This window comes from Camelus bactrianus, chromosome 3, assembly GCF_048773025.1.
Source record: "Camelus bactrianus isolate YW-2024 breed Bactrian camel chromosome 3, ASM4877302v1, whole genome shotgun sequence".
Classification (NCBI taxonomy): domain Eukaryota; kingdom Metazoa; phylum Chordata; class Mammalia; order Artiodactyla; family Camelidae; genus Camelus; species Camelus bactrianus.
In genome coordinates, this window is record NC_133541.1 from 49,345,003 (window position 1) to 49,370,258 (window position 25,256).

Consider the following 25,256-nt stretch of genomic DNA (forward strand, 5'->3'; position numbering starts at 1 on the left):
GCGAAAGTCTACTGCACAAATTACCTGAATTACTTTTAAAGCTGAAAGTTTAATCATTTTCTTTAGGCCATATCAAAATATCATGTATGCACCAACATTAACCATTACTGAATCTTATTTGTGATGTGTGCAGTTTCAAGTCTTAATAAAATCATATGCCACTAATTATTCTAAAGGGGAAAAAAGCACTTGGATTGGGAATAGTGAGAGAGTTCCATGTTGTTTAAACTGTCTTCCCAATGAAAATTAGAAAGCCTCAGAGATACGGCAGATTTAGTGGCATTTTTCCAGAGCTAACTTCTGAGGGTATCTTTTTAAGTCAGTTATGATGACCATTATTCCATGTACTCAGGCTGCTGAACTGAGTTGGGAATCTAGCTAGAATTTAACTAGCATTTTCCAAATAAGGATTCTATAGAACACTTTGTATAGGAGGTCAAAACATAAGCCACAAAGAAAGGGTTCAGTGATCGAATACTTTCGAGAAATATTGTGTTCAACAGATTTGTTTTCTTCTGCAAGGACTTTCAGACCCTTCAACATAGGAATGTGCATTGTGAGTCACCAAGGGTGGCAGGTGGCACAAAGCCTGTCAATCACATGTAGAACAGGGGCTGTGGATATGGCAAGGACAACCAGGTCCTCCCAGAGGGAGAAGCTCACTTATTCACTGGACATTTACTATGTTCTAATCTAGGTATTTATAAATATATGGTAGATCAGGCTGCTCTCATGAAATTCACTATTTACCAAGAGAAGCAGATATAACCAAGTCAATAAACAAATAATAATGTAATTACAAGTAGTGTTACAAAGAAAAGAACCAATAGAGATGAATGGTGTGGATGGGAGGCTGACTAGATAGAGCAGTTAGGAAAGGTCTCTCAGAGGCAGTGATATACAACCTGAGACCTGAACAACAAGAAAGTGACAATGTGTGAAGAGCCGAAGGACGAGTGTTCAAGGCAGAGGGAGCCACTTGTATGGAGGTCATAAGGCTGGAAGTAGTTCTGTGTTTCAGCCCCTTAGAGGGGACCGTGTGGCTGGAGCATGAGAGATATTTAAAGATGGGCTGTGTTAAAAGGAAGAAAATGACCATTATAGCAAGCAACAAAATGAGAGCTGAGTCTACTTGGCAGGCAGGAAACACACACCAGTGAAGAAATTCATAGAGCTTTCTGCCAGTGGGAATATAAAATAGTACAACTACTTTGGAAAGTAGTTTGGTGTTTTCTTACAGAAGTATATATACACCTGTACCATGAGCTAGCCATTCTACTCCTAGAATTGACCAAAGAGAAACTAAAGCCCTGTCCACACTAAGAACTGTAAACAAATGTTCATAGTAGCTTTATTTGTAATACCTCAAAACTGAAAATGACCCAATTATCCATTAATAAGCAAATGGATGAAAAAAAACTGGGGTATATCCATACAACAGAATAATACTCAACAATAAAAGGAACTACTAATACACACAATAAAAATAAATGAAGGGCATAGAGGTTGGAAAGGAAGGAGTAAGTCTGACTTTGCAGAAAAGAAAGCTGTAAGCCTAGAAAATCCTAAGAAATCTACAAATTAATAAATGAATTTAGCAAGGCCATATATAAGGTAAAAAAAAATCATCTGTACTTATACATATCACAATAAAGAATTAGTTAATTAAATTTTATAAATTCAATTTAGAAGTATATCTAAAAACATGAAATACATTGGGATAAATTTAACAAAGTTTTTGCAATACTTCTACACTTAAATCTAGAAACCATTGCTGAGAAAAATTAAAGACCTAAATAAATGCAGTAATATGCTATACTCAGTATCGGGGAACTAGATATAGCTAAGATGTGAATTCTCCCCAAATTGATATATAGAATTCAATGCAATGCCTATCAAACTTCTAACAGGCTTTTTTAAAATGGAAATTGATAAGCTGATTCTGTAATTTTTACGAGAATACAAAGAACCTAGATGAGTCAAAACAATTTAGAAAAAGACGAACACAGCTGGAGGATTTATACTGCCTTATTTTAAGACTTACTATAAAGCTAAGTAATCAAGACTGTCTAGTATCAGTGGAACAATAGGCATAGAGATCAATGGAGAGTCCAGACATAGGCCCACACATAGATTTTTTTTTCAAAACAGATTTTTTTTTTAAAGGCGCCACGGCAATTTGATGGGGGAAAGGATAATCTTCCACAAATGTTGCTGAAACAACTGGATATCCTCAGACAAAAATGAACCTCAACCCTTACCTCACAAGAAACATAAAAATTAACTTGAAATGGATCACAGATTTAAATATAAGAACTAAACCTATAAAACTAGGATAAAACACAAGAGAAGGTCTTTGCAACCTTAGAGTAAGTAAAGATTTCTTAGATAGGACAGAAAAAAACACAAACAATAAGAGAAAAATTGATTAAACTGGACTTCATCAAAATGAAACGTTTATGTTGTTTAGAAAATACCATTAAGAAAATGAAAAGAGAAGACAAAGACTAGGGGGAAATATTCATGAGATATATCTGATGAAGTACCAGAATATATGAAGAACTCTTACAACTCAATAATAAGACAATCAATTAAAAATAGGCAAATTTAGGCAGTCACGTCACAAAACACATACAAATGGCAAAGAAGCACATGAAAAGATGCTCAACATCACTGATCATCAGGGAATTGCAAATTAAAACCACAATACACATACAAATGGCAAAGAAGCACATGAAAAGATGCTCAACATCACTGATCATCAAGGAAATGCAAATTAAAACCACAACGAGATACAACTGCAAAACCTCTAGAATGGCTAAAATAAAGAAGACAAGGATTGGTAAGTGTATGGGGCAACTTGAACTCTGACACCTTGCTGGTGGGTGCACTTTATTCTATGTAAATTACACCTCACAAACAATTTTTTAAAAAGTAGTTAAGCCAAAAATGCTTCAAAACAGTGGCAAATGATTTACAAGAAGGGCAAAAAAAAAAAAAAAAAAAAAAAAAAAGAAAGAAAAGAAATTACAAAGACTTAGTGAAGTAGCTGCTAATAATTAAAGAGGCACTATGCTATATATTTCCTCATTCAGTCTTGACAAATTTGAAGGTGCTCTGTAAACTATAAAGTCCAACACAGTTACAAAATCATCTGAATAAGTGAGAAAGTCATAGTGGAGGTGCCCTTTCTTCTTCGGGTTCTTATTTAAGTTTAAAAGACCCGCAGGTGTATATATACTTTCAAGGACTGCGTGAGTAAACCAACTAACTAGTATTTATTTGTTCTTACTGTGTGTCCAGTGCTGGATTATAGAAATTCTTGGAAGATGCTTCAGTTCTGCAGAGGATTAAATTTCTTAACCCAAACCAGTGAGCCCACACCTCCTTGCTCATTTGTCCACTTTGTCTATCAGTGTCCAGTGCCACCTCTCCCATGAAACCTTTTCTACCTGTTCTAGGATGGAGTCCCTAGTAGGACCTCATTTAACATACATCTATTTGCACTCAGTTGAATTTTACTTACTCATTAATTCAACATCTTCTCACATATTCGTTATATCCAAAATACACTCTAATTACTTCACTTCTGTGGCTCTAATTTCTCTCAAATTAGTAACCTCTCCGAGAGAGTTCATCTTATTCTTTTGTATGTGCCACACCACTTGCACAGTACGAGGAACAAAATGAATTAAATTAAATGTGGAGAAAGAAGATAGCAGAGATGTGGTTTGACAAGACCACATGGAACAGTGGCTTCAGACTATAGGTTACACTTCTGGCCTTGGCTCTACAGCTACTGCATGTCCTCTTCACGTTTCTTCATTTGTCAAGAGAATAAAATATCTCCTTAGAGATTTATAGTCAGGATCAAATAAATTAACATATGTAAAGTGCCTAGCACACATCAGGAACTGAGACATATTTATTTTCTTCTCCTTCCTAATGGAAAACAACAGATTTCATACTCTGATCGAAATTTAATCCTTAGGTCCTACTGCAGTGCTGAGTCCAGAATAAACTTGAGATTCTCTTTGGCTTGGATTTCAAGTATTCATACAGATGGCCCCATTTACATTCATCCCCTACTCCCAAACAAAACCCCATCTCCGTGTAAATTGCTCAGAAAGTGAAAAATATTTATTCTAACCAATCTTTGATGTTTGAAGGTAATCAAAGCATGCTCACATCATTATTGGAGTCTGAGTGCAAATATAGGAAGAATCTGGGTTTGGTTAATAAAAAGAAGACTGTCCCTTTGAGCACAAGGTTTAGTGGAAGCCACAAGATATCAAGTAGGTAGTAAGTTAAGTGGACTCTGCAAAAATTCAAATATAACCAAGGATCTTCCCTAATACAATTCTATTTCTGGTTCTCCCAGACTCAACTCTATAAATCTCTGATTTGCTTTGTCTATTCCATCTCTCTGGATTTGGCTGTCATGTCCTTGTCTGCCTTGAGGTAAGGACAATGCCATTTCCCCCACTTAGACAATCCAGCAATTATGTGGACATCTATGGTAGCAAAAGAAAACCAGCCTTGGACTGTCTCCATTTCACTGAATTTTGAAAAATAAAATGGAGTGTTGAGTTATAGCTACAGCAAGGAGCTACTATGATCCAGCCTCTAGCTCTGTGTGTGTGTGTGTGTGTGTGTGTGTGTGTGTGTGTGTGTATCAGAAAGCGCATAATGTTATTCAGTAGGTCTGTAAGAGCCAGGACAGAGTCTTATTCTCTGCATTCCCATGACACCAATGCTGGCACAATACATGGCACTGGATTTCCGGCACGGGTGACCCAACCCCATGCACACATGAGCACGTGAACACACAGAGAAGAGTCTGTACCCTTTGCCCAAAGTCACATACATCAGTGACAAAATCCAAAATGCTCATCTGTCCCCTGATTCAGCTCTAGTGCTCTTTGCCCTCTGCTGGCCTTCCTCTATATCCTGCCTTTGTAGAATTAGGGAGGAACATGAAAGTGAACATCAAAGAAAGCAAGAGAAGAGCATGAGAGAGTGGAGTGGGGAGGAATAGGAATTGATTGTAAAGCAGCAGCAATACTGGGGGCAACCATCTGAGTAAGTGTGAGGTTTAAGAAGCGCTCTGCTGAAATGTACAATAAAAGTGGAAGTAGGTGGGAGGAAGGTGAGGGTGAGACAGGGAAAGGCTGGGCTGGGTTTCTGAGGCCCCAGTCAGCAGAGGTAATGAGGGGACATGAAGGAGCAAAGAAGCTCAGGCTGCAAAATCCTTTCAGGATGAAAATGCCTCTGATCACCTGGAGAAGCAATGACAGCAACATGCAGCCCTTTCCATATTTTCATTCCTCTTGCAGCCTCAGGGCAGGGCCAGAGCTGAGCCCCAGGAGCCCAGTCAGAATCCAGAGGATTTCCCTTTCAAGTCTGCAGAATGTGGGGACCGTCACGTTGAAGCGTGTTGTTTTCTCCAGGCCAGATGACCCGCCCTAAGACAGCCTGCATGGGGACAGGAGCCCTCTGAGCCGGACGGCTTTGATGTCATGGAGCTGCATCCAGTTGGCAGCTGGCGACAGCCCCCTGGAAAAGCTGGGAGGTGATTTTTAGTGTTTTCAAAATCCTGTGAGGCAGCACCAGTCTTAGGTGAGTCAGCCACGGTTTTCAAAAGGGATTCTCAGCCCTGCCTGTGCCAAGCTGTTCTACTCATACAGCTCCTTGTAACCCTCCTGTGAGACTCATAGAGCAGGCTTCTCCCTCTTTCCCTGCTCTGCCAGTCAGATGAAGAGGATCCTCTAATACTTGTAAAATTATACAGTGGGTGTCTAGAAGCTGAAATTCCTAAGCCCCTCCCATCAGGTTTCACAGGAGAGATGTCTCACCAGGTCACTCACACTGGTGAAGCTTACTTTCCAGCCATCTCATGATTTATTCAGCTTCTGACGGGAAGTGAAGGGGATGAATGTTTTACTGCAGACAACTGAGGAAATGCATGTGTAGACATGGACTTCAGCCAGGCCTCTGACCCAGCGTGTAAGCTCCAAATCGTGTGTGATTTACAGTTTAAGTAAGAGTCAGAGGTCTGAGAGCCCTTGAGGTGGGGTGGGGAGAAGGAAAAGGACTGTGGTTCACAATTGATGGGGTCGAAACGGTAATAGCAGTACTCTGAAGGTGCACCCCCAAATCCTAAACTCATTCAAAATGGCTTCCCACCATCTGAGCCGTCTTTATTTCTATTTCCTATTTCAGGTTCAATTATCCAGACTAGCAAGGCTGTCTGTTCAGTCCAGGACTCATTTAACACCAGACTACTGTTTTTTGTTTATTAAATTTTCTTCATGTGTAACATTTATACATAAAAATGCACAAATCATAAGTAGTCATCTTTATACCCAACCAGATCCAGAGTTAGAACATGATCAGCACCCAGAGGCCCCCTCACGTCCCTTTCAGCAACTGCCTCCTCAGGGATAACCATGACTCTGACTGACTTCTGACCATGAGGATTCATTTTGCCTGTTTCTAAACTTGTTTAAAAAGTAGGGTCATACAGTGCATCCTCTACTATGTCATTTTTGTTACTCAACCTTATGTTTATGAGATTTGACCATGTTGTGTGTAGTTGTAGTTTGTTGACTCTTGCGCTGGTTGCTGAAATGCACATAATTTGTATACCCTGTCTACTGAAGAGGACATTTGGCTTAGTCTGGCTTGCCATAATATGCAGAGTATTGCCACAAACATCCTGTACATGCCAGATCATATTTTAAGTTTGATGCGGTGCTGCCCATTGTTGCTCTGACCCTCTCTACCAGGAAGATGGTTCCCAAGATTCACAACGTTTTTGGAATTATGATACCCTATTTTTTATTTCATTAGGACACCTACTTTCTCCCAAAATGGTATATTGCATACTTTTTAAAATAAAAATTAATCTAGTTTAAGGACATGGCAATGTTGTCAGCATGTACTCACTTCTGTGTACCCACTGCACCTTGTCTGCAAAAAGCAAGTGATTACATTTGTTCAATTGCATCGAATTGTTTGAGAACAATCCTCAAACACACTCGCCACAACAACTGTCTCTCTTTATCTTCTCTAAACAAAATATCATTGCTCCCTTAGCCATTCTTAACAGCAACTGTACTCTCTTCTTTGGCTCTGATAGCCCCAGGGTAAAATATTTTTGGAAAACTCTACTCATTCACACATTTTTAAGCTGGCATCCAAAAATTTTATCATCAGATTAAATAAATGCAAAGAGTGGAATTTTGCCATGTTTTAAATTGTTTAATACTTTAATTTTTTTAACTTTGAAACTATAAGCTTACCTCATACAATTTACAGAAAATGGTCCACCATGTTACATAATTGGCAAAGCTGTACTCATTGAAAATTAATTAGCAAAGAGACTTACTTTCATTCAGATATGGGCTTCTTTTTTTTATTTTTACCATTTCAAATAAATATGTTAATATACATCCCTTGGCAAACATACATCTAAATTTTAATTCTAAGCTACATGTATGGGTGGATGAAGGGAGGGATGGAGGGAGGGATGGAAGAATGGGTGGAGGCTTCGAAACTCACCATGACCTCTTCCCCTAAATGAAACAAAGTGCCACACCTTTGATACTTCCTCCTGATACTTCCTTTGCTTTGATTTCATGTGACTCTTTCAGGATTGTGTTCCTGGATTGTTTAGTTGTTTGGTGCCTGGAAGTTTTTTAAAATTCCAGGGTAATAATGCTCCACTGCAAGATCCAGTATGGATGAGAGATCTGTTTTTCTACCTTATTTAAGTGGGAGAAGGGAAAGGGAAGATAGAAAGCTATGCTCTGAACCAGTTTGCTTCATATTTTCTTTTTATAACCATACAGAGGAAAAAGTGGTGTTTTAAAGATGTTGGGTCCCTTTATTTCCTCCTGTTACTAGGCCAACTTGTGATCTTTATTTCCAGCTTTAACTCAGATGTAAAAGACCCATGGGAACCCAGAAACTAGACACAGGATAGGTTTTCCAATCTCTCAAGAAAGTGAACTGTAAAGAGATTTCCTGATAGGATATTTGCTTACTGTGTTCAGGAGTTTTCCAGATAGTATTAAAATCAGCACTAACATCAGTTCTTCATTATATAACAATATTTATCCTGTTCATTACCTGAGGTCAATTTTTAATTCGGGTTGACTTTTTCCTAAAATTAGCACAACAAACATCTTAGCTCATTTACCCCCTACAGCTCAACTAGTTTGAGCTCGTGGAATGCAAACTAATTTTAAAATAAGCAAGAGAACGCCAAAGGCAAGGTTTTGCTGCTGCTGCTGCTGCTGCTGCTGCTGCTGCTGCTGCTACTACTACTACTAATAATAATACATTAAGATCCACGTGGTATTACTCTGACATCTGGCACCTCCTATTTTCCACAACAGCTGCAAACCTGAAAATATCCCCAAAAGCCTCTGGGAGTGAGCACTGGGAAGAATCAAACCTGAAAGTTTACAGGAGACAGGACAACCGGTTCTTCCCCCAGGCAGTAGCACATATCCAGGAGAGCAGGACCTCTGAAGGTTGTAAAAGTCAGCCACAGAAATGTCAAAACTCAGAAGCCCAGGAGAATTAAGTGGGAGAAAAACAGAAGAAGCAGAAAAAAGTGATAAAAAAAAATGAGAATCAAGTGGCAAAAAAGAGAAGCCAGAGCAAAGCCTAGAAATGCTGATGATTCCAGAAGAAAGAGACTCCCCAGGAGTGAGAAGAAGGGACTCAGGGAAACCCAGAAGACAACATTGGAAAAGCAGCAGCAGCCCAGGATGCCCAGCAGACTGGGAGTCTTCAGTGTTGGCCCCCGGGCCCTGGACACCTTGGACCTTTGAGGGCCCAGACATGGTGTTCAATAAGGGTCATAGTTGCATGTCTGTCCTTTGGGCTTTAAGAAAGGGAGATCCAGTGATGACCCAGAAAAAAAGGAAGTTACTGAAGGAATCCATGTGTACTGTAACACAGTGTAGAGCTGGAATGCTATCAGGAAGTAAGATGGCTCAAACAATCGGCTATTCCCTCCTCTTCATGGATCACAGGAGCCCCAGAGAGCCCGCTTCTCCCTGCATATGGGCTCCTTAACTTTCCCTCCGTTAACTTTTCATCTGCTTCCTCACGCTTACTGCTTCCCCAAGGCTGAGCATATTTACAGACCATCATGGAGTCCTCAGACCCAACTTTTATGTTATTCAGTTTGCCAAAGATCAGCCTGCCAAGTGTATGTCTGTTCTCATATCTGTCTATACCAGGAGTGTTACTATTGTAACTACATAATTTAATTAACTCACAGGTAAACTGAAAGCATGTGAATAGGAAAAAAAAGGGAAATGTTTCTATAAAAACTAATTTGAATGCTTTGAAAAGACTCATAAATTTGAATCTCATACACACAGAAACCTCACTATCAAATTAGGTGTGATAAAGACAACTCTAAAAGATTAGGGAGAAATATCCAAAAGATCTACATGATTCTACACTCAACTTACTTGAAAATTGTCTTTAGGTTGATGACTCACTTCAAAGAAACTCAAACTGGAAATGGTAGATGACTCACCATGGGTGTAATTTATCCCAGAAAGACAATATAGAACTATAATCAAAGCAAAGGTCTTAGGTCTTAGCCTTACGTGAAAAGATAACAAGTGAATTTACATTTATAGGTAATTATATGAACGAATGTGATAACATACTAATTTACATGTATATATATATAGTTAAAAACTTTTTAGGTAGTATCATCTTTAAATTATCCTCTACAGTAATGGCCAACCATCAGTGCAGTCAGATTGTAGGAGATCACTACTGCAATGTTCATCCTTCCTGCTGCGCCCCACTCAGTAACCTGCTTAGCACCAAGTACATAACAGGCACTAATGTACCCTTGTTCCCTGACAACGTTAGAGGTAGAGAAGCCAAACAGTGATAACCTAAACCTTGTTCCCAAATTATCTTCACAGCCCAATACTCCTCAAGCACCGAGCCAACTGTAAGTAACAGTGAACTCAACCCAGTTCACTGTTTCTCCAAGAAATAAAATAACGTGGTCTCTTGCTTTGAATTAATTGTTAAAGGATTTGGCATGTTTTTAAAGAGCCCTCTCAACAGCAAAGAACCTGCCCGAAATACTACCCTACCCCTGGAGGTGGGGTAAGCGGACAGTGGGGACAACTTAGCTTTCTAAGTCTCAGTTTCCTCTTCTGTAAAATGGGTTGTTATAAGAATTAAATGAGGTAATGGTTTTCTTTTCCCCTCCTCTTCCCCACCTTTGTTACTAAACCAGGTCTGTTCACCAACATTGAGGAACTGAGGTTTACAGCCAAGAAAGAGTTTACTCACAAGTCAGCCAAGCGAGAAGATGGGAGAACAGGTCTCAGATCCGCCTCTCCGAAGTAGAGAGGGTTGGGGTATCTATGAGATAAGCAGGGTGGTCTTAAGCACGGGGAGAGCTGATTGGAGGTAGGGGAAAAGGTGAGGTAATTGGTGTTCTGTGCAGGTGCATCTGGGTTACATGCTCTGCATATTCAAAATGGAGGCACTTAGCATGATCTGGGAGTGGAATTTCCAGCCTCTGACATCAAAAGGCCATTCATTGGACACCTGTGCAGGTCCAGTTTTAGAGTCGGTGGTTCCAACCAGCCTTAGCCAGCTCTCAGTGGGCAGGAGCCAACTCCAAATTCCTGTAAAACAACTGGGCTATGTGAGGTTGGGATGGGATGCAATTAAAGAGAGGAAAAGAGAGAAAACAAAATAACTAAAGCGAGCTTAATCAGTGGAGGCAGGTGACAAGCAGAGGAGTATTAACAAGCTGTTCCCCTATCTGTTGCTCTGTGGGGCTAGCTCAAGAATTCTTGTTAGCCATCAGCTTCTGTTAACTCTGGGGGACACAGCTTTACCTTTTCTTCCCCTACCCACCCAACCACCATGGGGCAAGGAAGGGGGGAAACAGTGAAAAGAAGAAACAACACTCCATGAAGGTCTGGAGTCATACACAGAGCAGTTAATAATAGAAAAAAGAAAGTGGTATATCATTACGTTTGCTGCACTCTGAAGAATATGAAGGGTCTAAAACCTCCTCAGCATCTCACTGTAAGGCCTGCAGCAGAAGCTCCCGGCAATCATTCATTCATTCAGTGAGCACCGTCTCTGTGCCAGGCACTGTTCCAGGCACCACGGTGAACAGAGCAAGTCCTCTCTCTCACGGAGCTTACATGACTTTCTAGTTGAAGAAAAGCCCAAGACTGAGAGGTTACCTACAAAACCTGTGCACAATGCCACAGTAAGCATGCAATAAACACCAGCTAGTTTAATTATTGTTGTTATTATCAGCCCTAATTTGGGATTATTAAAATATGCCCCTTGACTTCATGCTGTATGTAGCTGTTTCCTACCGTAAAGCTGGGCTCACTTCACACTAGCTTTCTCAGAAGCCAACCTCAGGACCCCTGTGCCCATGAGAGCTCAGAACTCCTTGTATTTTATCATCTTTCCCCTCCCCCAGCTTCCTACTTGTTTGCAAAAATCACAACCCTTTCTCCAGCTCTCCAGAGGTTAGGAATGGAAGCTGGGGAAGTCAGAGCTATAATGCTCTATTAAAACATCAATTATTGATGCTCTACCTCCCATCCTATTCTAGAAGTAAAAGACAGACACCTTCTTCAAGGCTCTCTGGCTCTATGCAAATCTGTGAACACAAAGAAGTGCTCCTAAGGGACTGCCTGGGGTGGGGTCAACTAATCTGCAGATGGCCTCATTCCTGCCTGGCATCTTTCCATTATGTAGTCCTCCTCCCGGCCGACCTAGGCCACTTGATTTTAAATAGGAACCTGCCACACTCTGATTCCCCTCTTCCTGACTCATGTTTTTAAAATATTTTTAACATGTAATTCACTTATGTATTAGGTATGTTCTTTATTTTTTTTTCCCATGAGAATGTAAATTCTTATGAGGGCAAAGATGTTAGGTTTGTTCATTAGAATGATCCCTGGCCCATATTAGGCACTCAGTAAATATTTGTGGAACACATGAATAAGAACTTCAGAGGAAAAAGCTTTGTATCGATCCTGGATGGGTCTTTCCGCCCTTAGTGAGGGCTCCAAAAGTCCACATCAACCAAAACTTGGACAACTGACAGAGAATCTATTTTTCTTGCAAACAGGAAAGCAAATGATGGGGTGGGGAAAAGGTGGGGTGTGTGTCCCTCAGCCCTTCTCTCCTGCAGAGGAGGCCGAGGCAGCGAAGGGCAAAGTCCCTGCTGCTTTCTGGAATATTGACTGTGTTTCCTGCTTGTCCTGCTCCCATTCTTTTGACCGCCCTATTCCTGGGTTTTACATTGTGTGCCTGCTCTTTCCACATCATGGCTACTGTGAATACATACACTGAAGAAGGGTGAAGGCACATTTTCCCTTTCTGCAGCATAACTAGCCGTTAGTGGGATCCAGTAGACAGGAAGCACAAATACACTGAAACTGGGGTTTGAAAGCGGCACTTTCAGTTGCAGGATCTGGTTCTTAAGAGGACAGATTGCTGCGGCGCAGAGGCGGCGGGGGCGGGGCGGGGCGAGGGGGAGGCGTGGGGAGGGGGGTGAGAGCTGCGTGCATTGCTGCTGTCCGGGGCCTCGGAGTGCACGGCAGGCATGGGGATGGCGCCGGTTCCGCACGTGTCCCCACCCGCAGTTAGCTGGAAAAGGTGGCGTGTGCGGGGCCTTACACAGTGTTGTCACGGCTTAAGCGGCAGCATGTGACAAAGCGGGTAGAGAGGCCTCAGGGAGTGGATCTCGTGGAGCCTGGAGCCGCAGAGCGAGGGCTCACCCTGCAGGACGGTCTTCGTGACTTTTCCCGTTTTTGCTACTGGACCCCAGGTTTTAGAAGGGGGCTCCCCTTCCTGGAGCCGGCTGCAGAGGGGCTGCTGTGCTCTGGGCTCCTCTCTGCGCCTCTGCCGGCTGCCCCGCTTCCTGGCAGCCGCTCCACTTCCACTGAAGCCTGTTTGCCCACCCTGCCTTTTGTGGCTACCCCACCCCTGAATTCCCGCAGCGCTTTCATGGTTCACACGGTCACTCATCTCTCAGTTTGCTGTCTCCCCAGTTAAATTATAAAACACATAAAGAGCCATATGCTCTTTTTTCTTAAGCTTTCTTATTTCTCTCTGATTATAAGGTGCTTCTGTAGTTTCTGCTGTGTTCAACCCAAAGCAAAGACCCTCAGAGGCCACTCATGAGTGACTTCAGGAAAATCCTCCTGGACTAGTTTTCTCATTGCAAAATGAGATTTCTAAGATCCCTTCCAGCTTCTTAATTCAGGGACTTTCTTTCCAAGGAGAACTAGAGTTGTTTTACTGGATAGAGCTGCTCTGGCTACAGTGGTCTGGGGCCTAAGTGCTTTGTTTGTGGAAATTATGGGTGGTGGCATCTGTGAGCCGCCACCCAGAAGGGGAGCCAACAATGACCACTGGTTTCTTCCCTCTTGGACACTCACTGTCTACCCAGAAATTTTAAAACTGGGTCCCCAGGCTATAAACATGTGACAACTGTGATACTGGCTGAGAGGTAGGAAAAATCCCTTCTCCCTAAGTTCTATGCTGAAAAGGAAGACATTTTTCAGAAAGACTTTTTGCTAGGAAATTATGAAGTATGAAAATGTAAAACCACGGAAGCATCCAGTCAGAGCCCGCATTCTTTCAATAACTTTAATAAAAGGCAGACATTTGTTAGCAAATTTTAGGCAACACGTCATTGCCCTCAGCTGAACCATGAAGGAGAAGGATGCAAGCCAAAGATACTCAAACTTCCCCCACACAGTCCATGCGACTTCTTTCCAGGGTCTGTGCAGAGGAAAGGGCATGGGCTCTGAGATCATTCACATGGGACTTCTACTTCAGTTTTGCCCCCATTTATTGGCCGGCTGGCTTGGAGAAGCTTTTTAACTCTCTGATTTTCACTTTCCTATCTATTCAGTAGTAATAATATTTTCTAGCCTGTTGAGTTGAATGAGTCTTAAATAAGAATGCATGTGTATCATTCAGAGTTCTTCACTAAAACACGGACTTACCCCAGCTAGCCAGCAGCTTACGATACTTAGGAAGGCCAGGGAATCAGGCCTAGAGAAAATGAAACCAGGAAGACTTCCCGGATAACACTACCAGGTGCTCCTGGGAGCTCCCCCTGCTGCAGCAGCTGCACAAGTCCCATCACTTACACCACTGGTCCTAAGCCTGTGATGCCTCGTTGGGGCTTCTGCCAATGCTGCTTCTGAGAGCTACATTTCTCAGGACACCACCTTCACTGCAGCCTTGCCTTCCAAACCAAAGTCTCTGGTTCCTTCTGTAACCATCCCTGAAGATCTCTCTCTGGCCCTGGCAAGGCCCACCCTCTCTAACCCATTTTCCTTCATCTTGTTTGATTTATTTGAGATGGTCATCTGCCTGTTTTTAAAGCTGATTTTTACCCTTGGGTGAAAGTCAGCTTTTTAACATTTCTTCAAGAATGACCTTGGTTGGAAGCACCAGCTTTCCCTGAAACCTTACCACTTCACCCCCTCGCAGCCTCAAGTTAGTACCTTATCCCTCCCTGTTGTAAAGCCTACACTATCTTTAGACTACCTGATACATTGCCTTGTCTAGTCTGAGTCAAGTTCAGTTACCAGCTGAGCCACCACCTGGATGTTCTTTGATTCAATATCCAAATGCTTCCAAGGTGTAGACCAGTGGTTTTCAGCCCCTAGCTACAGAATGAAGGAGAGTGAGAGGCTGGGCCTTGGATAGTCTGATTTAACTGGTCTTGAGTGAGCCCAGATGTAGGCATTTTTAATAGCTCCCCAGTTTATTTTAGCAGGGGAACTGTTTCTGAAATCCCATCAGGGTTTTACTTACAACCCCAGAAGTTTTAAGCAAGGAGTAAAAATTGAAAGCATAAGATCAAACAAGAAAAGGGTAATATACTCCCGATCCCTAATAATTATCTGCAAATATTAACTTTTGAGTTAACAACTTTGCAAGTAAGGGCAATGAATTAGCCTTTTCAGCCATTTCAGCTTCTGGATTTGAAAATCATGTGAATTCCTCTTGGTCATTGTGCACCTATTAACATTGAATTTAAATGGAAAATGGGTGGGGGAAGAGAAGGAGTCTTTACAGGATGTGACAAAATGTCTGGTTGTCTAGTCTCTAAGATAAGTGAGGAATGGCAGAGTCTAACTTCTGTTTATCACAAATGTTTGGGTCATTCAATAACATGAGTCATCTGATGGCAAAGTGATTGAGGCAACTATATTGACAGATGTGAGGATACCAGGGTATTTATTACTCATCCCTGACTTCACGTATCTCTTTTCAATAGATTTCCCCATATGGTCACCATTCTGAACTGTCAATTATAGTATGTAAGAAAGGAGCAGAAGGAGGGAATCAATATGCTTTCAATGATAGAAGAGGTAAAATGCTATAGAGCAATGGAAAAGTATGCAAATAACATCTCAACATGACTCACATTACGTACCCGAATCACCGTGTTATGAAGATGTGGTATGGATAACTATGAGAACAACTGTATTCTACTGCTGCTGCCATTGTGGAAAAATAATGAGAAGACTTATTCCAAACTGCCATTTGGTACACAACCAGGCAGAAGAGCAAGGGCTAATGAACAGAATGAATCCACCAGTTGTGGATACTTGTCATTCTTTTTTGGCCAATTAACATTTCGAATCCATGTCCTTTGCTTGGGAGTCACCCATCTCCCACTATAGAGGTTAAGAGTGTCAGACACTTATTTTGCCTACTACCCTTGTAGCTAGAGCATGGGTGTACCTACTTGATCCAGGCCCCAGCAATCACAGGTAACCTCCAGACCTAGAATCAGAAGCCCAATGATCAGAGATGACATATGATGACATTAGGCAGTGGTTCTAGCAGATGGGTCCAGAATCAATGAGGGTGCAGTGCTGACAGTGGAGGGACATCACAGGGCCAGTTCTACACTATGATAGAGCTGGCTTTCAGACCCCTCAGACATTTGATGAGCTACCCAATGTTCATTGAATAAAATTTTTCTTTTCTCCTTAAATGACCCTGCACGATTACAACAGTCATGTAATTGCCACTCTACCTTAATCCTTGCCTTTCTATAATCTATTCTCAGTGGAGGAGCTAAAGAGTTCCTGTGAAAACGTCAATCATAATACAACATTTCTTAACTCAGAAGCCTCCAATGGCATCCCTTGTCACTCAGTAAAAGCCAAAGACTTAGAGTGGCCTAAAAAGTTCCATGTGGCTCCTCTGACCACATCACCATTACCATCTCCTTCACTTAACCTGTGGCAGCCACTCAAACATACATGCCTCAAGGACTGTTCATTTGCTGAAATTCTCCCTGGAAGGTTCTTCCCCCAGAAATCCACATGACTCACTCTCACCTCCTTCAAGAATTTGCTGAAATAATCCCTTCTTGGTCAAGGCTTCCTTGAAAACACTATTCAAAACTGCAACTGCACCCCCTGGCATTCTTAATACCCTTTCCCTGCTTTAGTTTCCTCCACAGAACTTATCAGCATATAACATATTTTAACATCTAGACCTTTATTTCTCTGTGAAAAGGGGAGAAAAAGGAATAAAATAAAAATGGCACAGTTGACACATAAAAAACCACAGAGGAGAAGGGAGACAGAGGTGGAGAAGTAGATGGGGGAGGGGGACCCCATTACAGCACAGGAGCCAGCGACCTGGGATGCTCACATCTTCTCCCCTCACAGGCAGGAGTGGCCCATTCCCTCTAGGATCGCTGCCCTGTCCCACCTTGTGTTCCCCCAGCCCCCTGGGAGGTGGTCAGTGAGAAGTTTAATTCCCAGGCTGAGAAGAGGAACCTTGCCTTATTTATGTCAGTCAGTTTCTAAGTTTATCTGACAACAGGAAAGTAGCAGGAATGAGAAGATGAACTTGCAGATATACAGCTAGAGCTTGAGTTGCCATTGGAGGGTTCTGAGCTGAGAAATTATTATGCCATGATTGATATCTTGTGAGGGATGGTCAAAGACAACATCTGAGGACTCTTTGTTTTTGCTTTTTAAGGAGTAAGCTGATTTTTGCCAGTTCAAGAGGGCCAAGAGGCAACCAGCATTCAAGCTTGGTTGTCAGAAATTCTGATCACGGAACAATTATACAAATTCATTTGAAGAAGAGTTGGGCAATATAATGGCAGAAATAGTAATAGCAGTTTACATTCATTGAGTGCTTACCAAATGACAGGTGCTTCTTGAAAGGCTTTATGTGGACTATCTCATTTAATCCTTATAACAAATTTACGAGGCAGGCACTAATTTTTTCCCCATTTTGCAAATAAGATAATAACACACTAAACAATTTGCCAAAGGCCATTATCTAGAAGGATTTCATTTAATTATTTGGTTATGCTTTGAGATAAGATAAGGGAAAAAAAATTGAGGTTGATCTGGCTAGCCGGTATTCTAAACATGACCCTACAGAATTATAGATACCAAGTATGATGTTGTGGAACATGAATGAGCACATGGGGTTTGAACATCAGTTCTGAACTCCCTGCATGAGTTTGGACAAGTTACTTATCTCTCTGAATTGATTCCCTCACTTGTAAAATGTAAAATCATATGCTTCTTGCAGAGTTATCAAGATTAAATATAATCACACATGGAAACACCTAATATAGTGTCTGGCCCAGAGAAGGCACTCAAGAAATGATATTATTATTATTATTATTATTATTATTATTATTATTATTATTATTATTATTATTATTACTGTTATTGTTATTATTGAAGGAATGTCAGAGTTCATGCAGCCTCTTGGCTGCATACTTGGAATGCCCCTTTCTATGCTTTTCAAATATTAGCGGATAGCATTTAGAATCAACTAGACAACAATCTAAAAATGCAAATTCCTGAGCTCCACAAATCTCACTCTTGGATTGAAAACTGACACTCTTTTAAAGAACCCCAGAAACAGAGAGAAATTCCACACCTCCTTTGTAATGTTGCATTAAGCCAAAGTCCTTATGGGAAACTGATGCCTCAAGCAGTGTGACCTACTGGTTGAGGAAATGGAGTCTGGAGTCCCACTGCCCTGGGGCCTTAGGTAAGTAGATAGACCTCTCCATACCTGCCTTTGTGGTAAAACTGGGATAACATAACTCTTACCTCACAGAGAAGAAGCAAGGCTTAGAATAATCCTGTAAAACAATTAGTAAGATTCTGGCAAAGATTCGGTTCAATAAAGGTTAACTATTAACGTTGGAATTCATTTCCCATTCTTTGGGCTCCCATTGATGGAAGGAGATTTTTCAAGTCTCATACTTTGCAAACAAATATCCCTGGCTGGTCTTCACACCGAAAGAGACGCCATGCTGAGCCCGCTTCTGACAGGTCCTGTGCTGAAGAAGGTCAGGCCTTTGAGCAGTTCTAGACTTATCTTAAGGAGCCTTTGCCAGTGTTTCAGAATTTGAACTTAGGAAGGCTTTCTCCATAGCTCAACTAAACCTTATGAATTAAAATGCCACGTATGTTAGTGTGTAGAGAAGAGGACGTGCAGTTATTTTCCCAGCCTCTCTGGGTGCGCTTTTGCATAATTGCTTCCCTCTATTAAGTTTTAGACAAAATGTGACCTTGCAAAGATACCACTGACCACACAGTTGGAAGAGCTCCCCTCACGTCCCTTCCCAACACCTTCACCAGCCATTTCCTCTCTCTCAGCCCTTTGTCTACTTCATAGCTGTCACTGCAGGACATCATCAAATAAATTATTTTCTGCTTTCCTGTTTCCAGTCTATGCCCCTGCACACGCACATGTGTCTATAGGTACCAAGAAGACAGAGATCACATCTGTCTTGTTTTCTCTTTTGTCACCAGCATCTATCTCAGTGCTAGGTCTCAACACATAGCAGCTCTCAACAAATATTGGATAAAGACTGAATGAATGTAAAGCGGTATATCCTCTGGACTCTTCTATCTGGAAGAAAAGGTGAGGCATAAACCTGAATAAACAGTAAAGGAATAAAAACACTAGACATACCTCTGTAATTTCCCAGAATGTGGCCACTAGTGAGCTTTATACTAATACTTTTAAGATTACTAAATGAAGATCTCCCACCTTAAATGTGAAAACCAGTAGCTACACAGAGACCAGTGAAGTACTGAAGTCACTGGAAGGGATTATGAGTAAAATACAGAACAATCTTTTTTTCTTTTTGAGAGACAGAGAAAAGAAAAAAAAAACTTTGATGAAATCAGATCTAAAATCTCCTGATCTTTCTGAGAGCAGAGAAATTGGATCCTTTCTTCTCTTTATCATTTTTGCCATTTTGATGTTTAAATTTAAATTGTTCCCTTGGCTTCCAGCTGAGCCATTCTCTATGCCCTTTGTGCCCTCGTCCCTCTACCCACCTATATGAATGAATATTAGAGGTAGAAGGACTTTGAAAATAATCTTCTCTAATCTGTCTTTTTGTTGAAGAGGAAAGAGAAGTCCAGGCCACCCTGTGAGAGGGTCTCAGGGCTCAGAAGGGGTCCCAGGTCTCTTGACTCCCCTGCTAACCCTCCACTCCTCCATGTCAGATTCACCTCACTTTGGACTTATCCCCTCTGACTCTCCAGGGCCTGATCCACTTTTCCGTCCCAGTACAATCACTCAGGAGACAGCTAGTCAATATCTTGTCTGCTCTGAAGACAAGAACAACCTCACAGATGTCAGCCAAGACCTTTCTTTTCTGGCAGCACTAAATAAGTCTTCCTTTCTCCAATGAGCAAGTCTAGCCATAATATTTCCAACTAGGAAGTGTCCCATCCCTAAAGACAGTTCTTTCACTCCTTAATCTGGGTTCACTCCATAAGTCTGAAAGGCAGTGGAAAGAGGTATGGGAAGCCTCACAGTGTACATCTTAATCATCAGAAAGCTTTGCTTTTCTCTCCCTGAGATGCCAAGGCCAGAATATTCTCAGTCCTTTGTTCCCCTCTCCCCGACTCCAGGAGGTGATAGGACTCCTGCCAAATGCTCTGGTAAAGAAAACAATGGTGTAAGTCCTGACAGGCCATAGGGAAGTTGAGGAAAGACAGAGTCCTCATTCATAGCCAGTCGGGGGTCCCGCTCTGGACCCGCACAGTCCCCGGAGTTTAGGGAACAGAGTTGAGCTGGTTAGTTCTGCTTTCCCTCCTTTCTATCCACCTCTACTGCAGAAACTGAGATGGGCCGAGAAATCCTTTGCTATGATCCTTTTCTGCCTAGAAACTCTGTTTGCTCAACAATAAATCCCATAGGAAGTTCACTTTTATCACATGGTTTCGTACATTGCCTAGTCCCAGTCTATTGATTTTTTGTTGGTTGGTTTGGGGTTTTGGACCAGTGTATTGGGAGGAGGCATGGGGGATTTGATGATTTTTAAGACAAAGTGTCTCACCCTCATCTGAATCTCTAAAACTGTCTTCAGCTCATTTTCCCTTCATTACTTGAGTCATCCACTCACCAATACCAGTATTTGGGTTGTTTACTGATTTTATTGCTATTGTTGTTTATGGGTTTTTGTTTTTGTTTTCTTATATGAGAGTTATTGATTTTAAGATAAGCAGACTCAGTCTCCAAAAACATCTATGCCTGAAGTCATATTCTTCACAACACTCCAGTTTTTTAGGTACCTTCACTGGTGTCAACATCATGTTCCCTCAGTCTGTGAGCTAAGGTTATTTTTATCTCTTTCCTCTTTTCTCCACTTGGTCACTCATTCTTCTTAAAAGAGTTTCTCATAAGAACTTAGTTTTGATAACTTCCAGCTTTGCATTAATCATACATTTTAGAAGTTATTGACATGAACTCTAGTCAAGATGATGTTGTAAGTTCAAAATTTGAGGCTTTGTTTTGCTCCAAAGTTATTGCTCTGATATGTAAAATAGAAAAAAAGAAAAGAAAAAAGCATGGCCATTGAGCATGCAACAAGATAAATATCTGTATGTACTATAATCAGAAGAGAAACAAAAAGTGGAAAGTGGGACCATGGAGGTCTGAACCATAAATACAGAAGTGGCCAGGAGTTCTAGCTCCCATGGGATTATAAGAACCAAAATACCACAAGAAGGTGGGTACAGAAGCAAGGCCCCTTGCTGTTTACCCATTCACAGCCTCTTCTAAAGGGATGGTGCTAGGAAGCCACATTTGGGACCATATTACCCTGCCTCACTCCTAAAACTGCTGACTGGACCAAGGGTGGGCTCTTTATCCAAAGGCATCCAAGCCATAGGGCCCCCCATGAGGGGCCCTTGAATGAGAAGTTCCACCAAAAGAAAAAAACCCCAAACTGGCCCCGTAAGATTCTTGTTCCAATAAAATTAAACTGGGAAATATGTGAAGAAGTAAACAATTTTCAGTACAAACTGAAGCTGAAAGATCCTGAGACAGAGAGGAGGCAAATGGCTCTAATGGATCACGATCGAGCCAAAGCCACGAGGAAGCTGAAACTCTGAGATCACAAAACTTACAAGCTTTAGAGTGGAGGATGAAGATGCCAACTGATAGCTGAAAGAGGAAACTAGACCCAGAGAGAGATTTGAAGGCACAGTAATGTAGGAAAGAAGAGCAAAGTTCTACAACTCCCACCTCAGGGATGCAGAGGAGTGCTTGGGCTTCCCAAGGTCTTCCTGATTTCAGCCTCTAGGAGCCCCAGCTCCACAGTCATTCCTGCCCCTCCTCCTGGAGGCTGCCTGTTTGGCTCCTCCCTGGTTACTGTGAAGCTTGGCCCTGGGCTTGGACCTCTACTTCCCTGGTTTCACGCACATCATTTAACTGTCTCCCCTCTGCCACTCCACTTACTGGAGGTTCTTTGAGTGAAACTATTCCTTACAACTATGGAAACTCAAATGAAACATATGCTAAGTCATTTAATCCCCCCAACAACCATAATAGGTAGGGATAATATTCCCATTATACAAGTGAGGAAACCGAGGCTATAAGCATTACGCAGATGGATCATATAGCCCCTGGGCTGGTCATTTGCCTGTTTCCTTTCACACTTATTTCCCAGCCTTCCTCTGCTTTGCTGGCTGTGCAAACTATATTTCCCAGGTTCCCTTGCCAACTGGCTTCTGGCTCACAAAGAGGTTCACTGGCAGGTAACTGAAGAGCTAGAGGAAGGAGGAAGCCAAGATATGTTTCCCCTGTGCTTTAGGTAGCATCTCTGGCAATGACTGCAACTTCTTCACGTCTCAGATCCCATGAGGCTGACCTTCTTCTGTGTTCCCAGCTCCCATGCTCCCTGTGACTCTTCAGGCCTTCAAACTTCTGCTGTTCTTTGGGTGGCCTTACTGCCTCCTGTTCAGTTTTTCACCTCTTTCATTCCATTTGTAATTCGTTCTCTGTATTAAATTTCATCTAGTAACTGGTTTGGCTCTGTTTTCCTGAATGGATCCTGACTGATGTGGCAGTTACTGAGTGGCTGAGTGGGGATTCAAAGTTCAGTCTGTTGAATTCTAGAGCCCATGCTCCGAAGAACACATTATACTGACAGTTAAATCACAGAGAGATTTCTCTGGACTTCAACTACAAACTAGTGAGGTTTCTTCCAGAGTGAGCCCATAGAGAGGGCTTCCCACTTTATTTTTTCACTGCTCACAGTCATGTGTTAACTTGACGATGCCAACAATACAAAGATCGAAGACGTCATTTCTAAGGTCTGCCTCTGGCACCACAACTCTTCACCCTGTTCCGTTCTGACTCTGTTCCCTAAAGGAGACAATCTAATAGTACTGGAATTGCTACCAGAAGAGGAATTCTTATGACACCATGTGTGCACCATTGAGGCAGGCTGAAATCTCATGTTGCTCAATATGTTTGCCACTGCTTGAGAGCAACAGTCTCTTCCTAACACTCTTGGTTTCTTGCACCGCCCCTAAGCTTCAACCCTTGGAGATCCTATCCTTTCATAATAATCTATCCTACTTACACTCCCAGGTAAGTATTTTGTTTCATTTCATTTTCTCTCTTAGTCTCTCTCTCTTTCTCCACTAGATTCCTGGGTTTCTGACCTGATCTCCCAGGCCAGAACATGCCTGGTAAGGTAAATTATGTTATCAGTAGTCCTCTGCTGCTCAGTTATCTAGATGCACATTACTCCTGACAAGCCACCATCATCTGTTTAATGCTGCACTAACGTCTGCCTTACTGTACTGTATTGCATTTAGGGGCACCTAGAAGAAGGTGAGTATCAGATTTCTCTAAACTAGATGCTCTGCCAGAGGAAGCAGAATGTTCAGATCCTTTTGCCTGAGAATCTAAAAAAAAAAAAAAAAAAAAAAAATCAGAGAAAGAAGCCTCAACTTTATGGTCTTTAAATAAACTCTTAATTGCTTCCCTTATTGTGAATGCCTCCTGCACCTGGTCTCAGTCCTTTAAACGCTAAATTTAGTCCATTCATGGGTAAAGGTGGATAATTTCAGCATTCAATTAACAAGTGTATGATGGGAAATATGCTAAACTCTTGAGGTTTGTACTACACAATATCCTGTAACTACTGATGAGTGACAATCTATGTTTCACAGACCACAGTTGAACAGTCTGTATGAACATTTGTAAAGGTAACTAAGTCTTATTATAAAAATGAGTGTTATCTTTGGCATCTCCTTCTTTACTCCTTCCAGCTACCACCTCCCACATTCCAGCTGTCTCCTATCCTATGAGGGTTTTTGTTTCCCCCAAAAGCTTCAGTGACTTCTCTGTTCTTTCCTTTTCCCTCACTAAGGAAATCTCCACATTACCAGGGACTAAAATGGATGGCCGTATGTCACAGAGAATGAAATATCTTTCCCCAATCTGTGTCTTCTGTGCTGACCTAGAAGCCTAAGAGCTATTCCACTGACACAGAAGAATGGACCACATGACCTGAAGAAAGCTCCTCATCCCACCCCACCCTACTTCCACCAGCAGTTAGCAAGCTCCTGTTCACCAATCAGGTCTTGAGCAAAAGAGTGACATCTTTGAAAATTTATTCTCCAACTCCCAGCCTAAGTCAGGGTCTTAATAGTAATTATCTCAGTTTGTAAATATAGCCTCATTGTATCATCAGGATACTGACTGTCTACTCCAGTAGTCTATAAGAACCATGAATATTTATGTCCCCAATTTTATTTCATGAAAGTAGTGTTAGTGGGGGAGTCTGTTGCAAGTAAATTTGGGAAAAGCCAAATCAAGCAGATTTCTTTACTGGAGGACTTCTTGGAGTTTTTAAATGCTAATGTGTGTAATAATCACCAGTGTCTCACAAACTATATTAACCATGGAATGTTTTTTAATAATTCGTGTTAACACTGGAGGAACTAGTGTTCTGTGGAATATGGTTTGAAAAAAGCCAGTACAAAATGAATTACAATCTTTGCCTTTGCTCTAACTTTACAGCAGACTGGTAATTGTTACTAGCACATGGGTTTCATGTGACCTTGGAAGCTGCAGTGGAAAACTGTGACAAAACTTCAGAGTGAAATAATCACACAGAAAGAGATGGTTGGGCTAAACATAAGTTTGAGGAAGATACCCCCAAAAGGGAAGCGGGATAAGAAAGAAAATTGGTTTATAGAGTATGCAATGATGGAGTTTCAATTAAAGAAGATCACATGCCAACCAATCGAGTAAAAGGAGAACTGATAAGATTATCCTCAATACTTGATACAGATGAGTGAGAACAAACATGGCACCTGCTGCTGATCCAAGACTATAGGGAAAGGTGTGGTGATGATGGGTTTTCTGACTGGCCTTCACGTATAATTAAACCGTATGTTCAACTTGTTCACAATGATGTGACTTTCAAGTTCCATGGGGTTACATTATTCAGGAATGTGGAAATATACAAAATTATAGTTGATTATCTTAAATAATATAAAATACATGATTTTTTAGCTTTTGAGAAAATCATTTAAATATTTAAAAAATGGAAACATACAAGCACTACTGTGAGCTATTGTTATATGTGTGAGCTGGAGATAGATGTTTATTGATATTCCAGATGACTACTTCAGGTCCTTTATGGAAGCAGAGGTGTAGACTTGATAAATAAATGCAGATAAAATTATTCCAAACTTTATGGGTAATAAATTGATGTCTAGGCTAAAAAAGTGATCTATAGATTATCTTTTGGAGTTAATCCAGTGAGTAGCGATTTTCTTTTTGAATTTCTTTTTGATTACTACTAAAAGAGATTTAATTCCAAAGGATGGCTACTTTTTAAAAGGTTCTTGGGTCTTAACACTTAGTGCAAAAGC

General features: G+C 41.4%; 1 protein-coding gene across 7 annotated transcripts in view; it reads right to left on the bottom strand.

The window, feature by feature from the left end:
* Positions 1 to 25,256, bottom strand: part of ZNF366 (zinc finger protein 366) — a 287,106-nt gene that overhangs the window by 81,417 nt on the left and 180,433 nt on the right. The window lies entirely within an intron of this gene.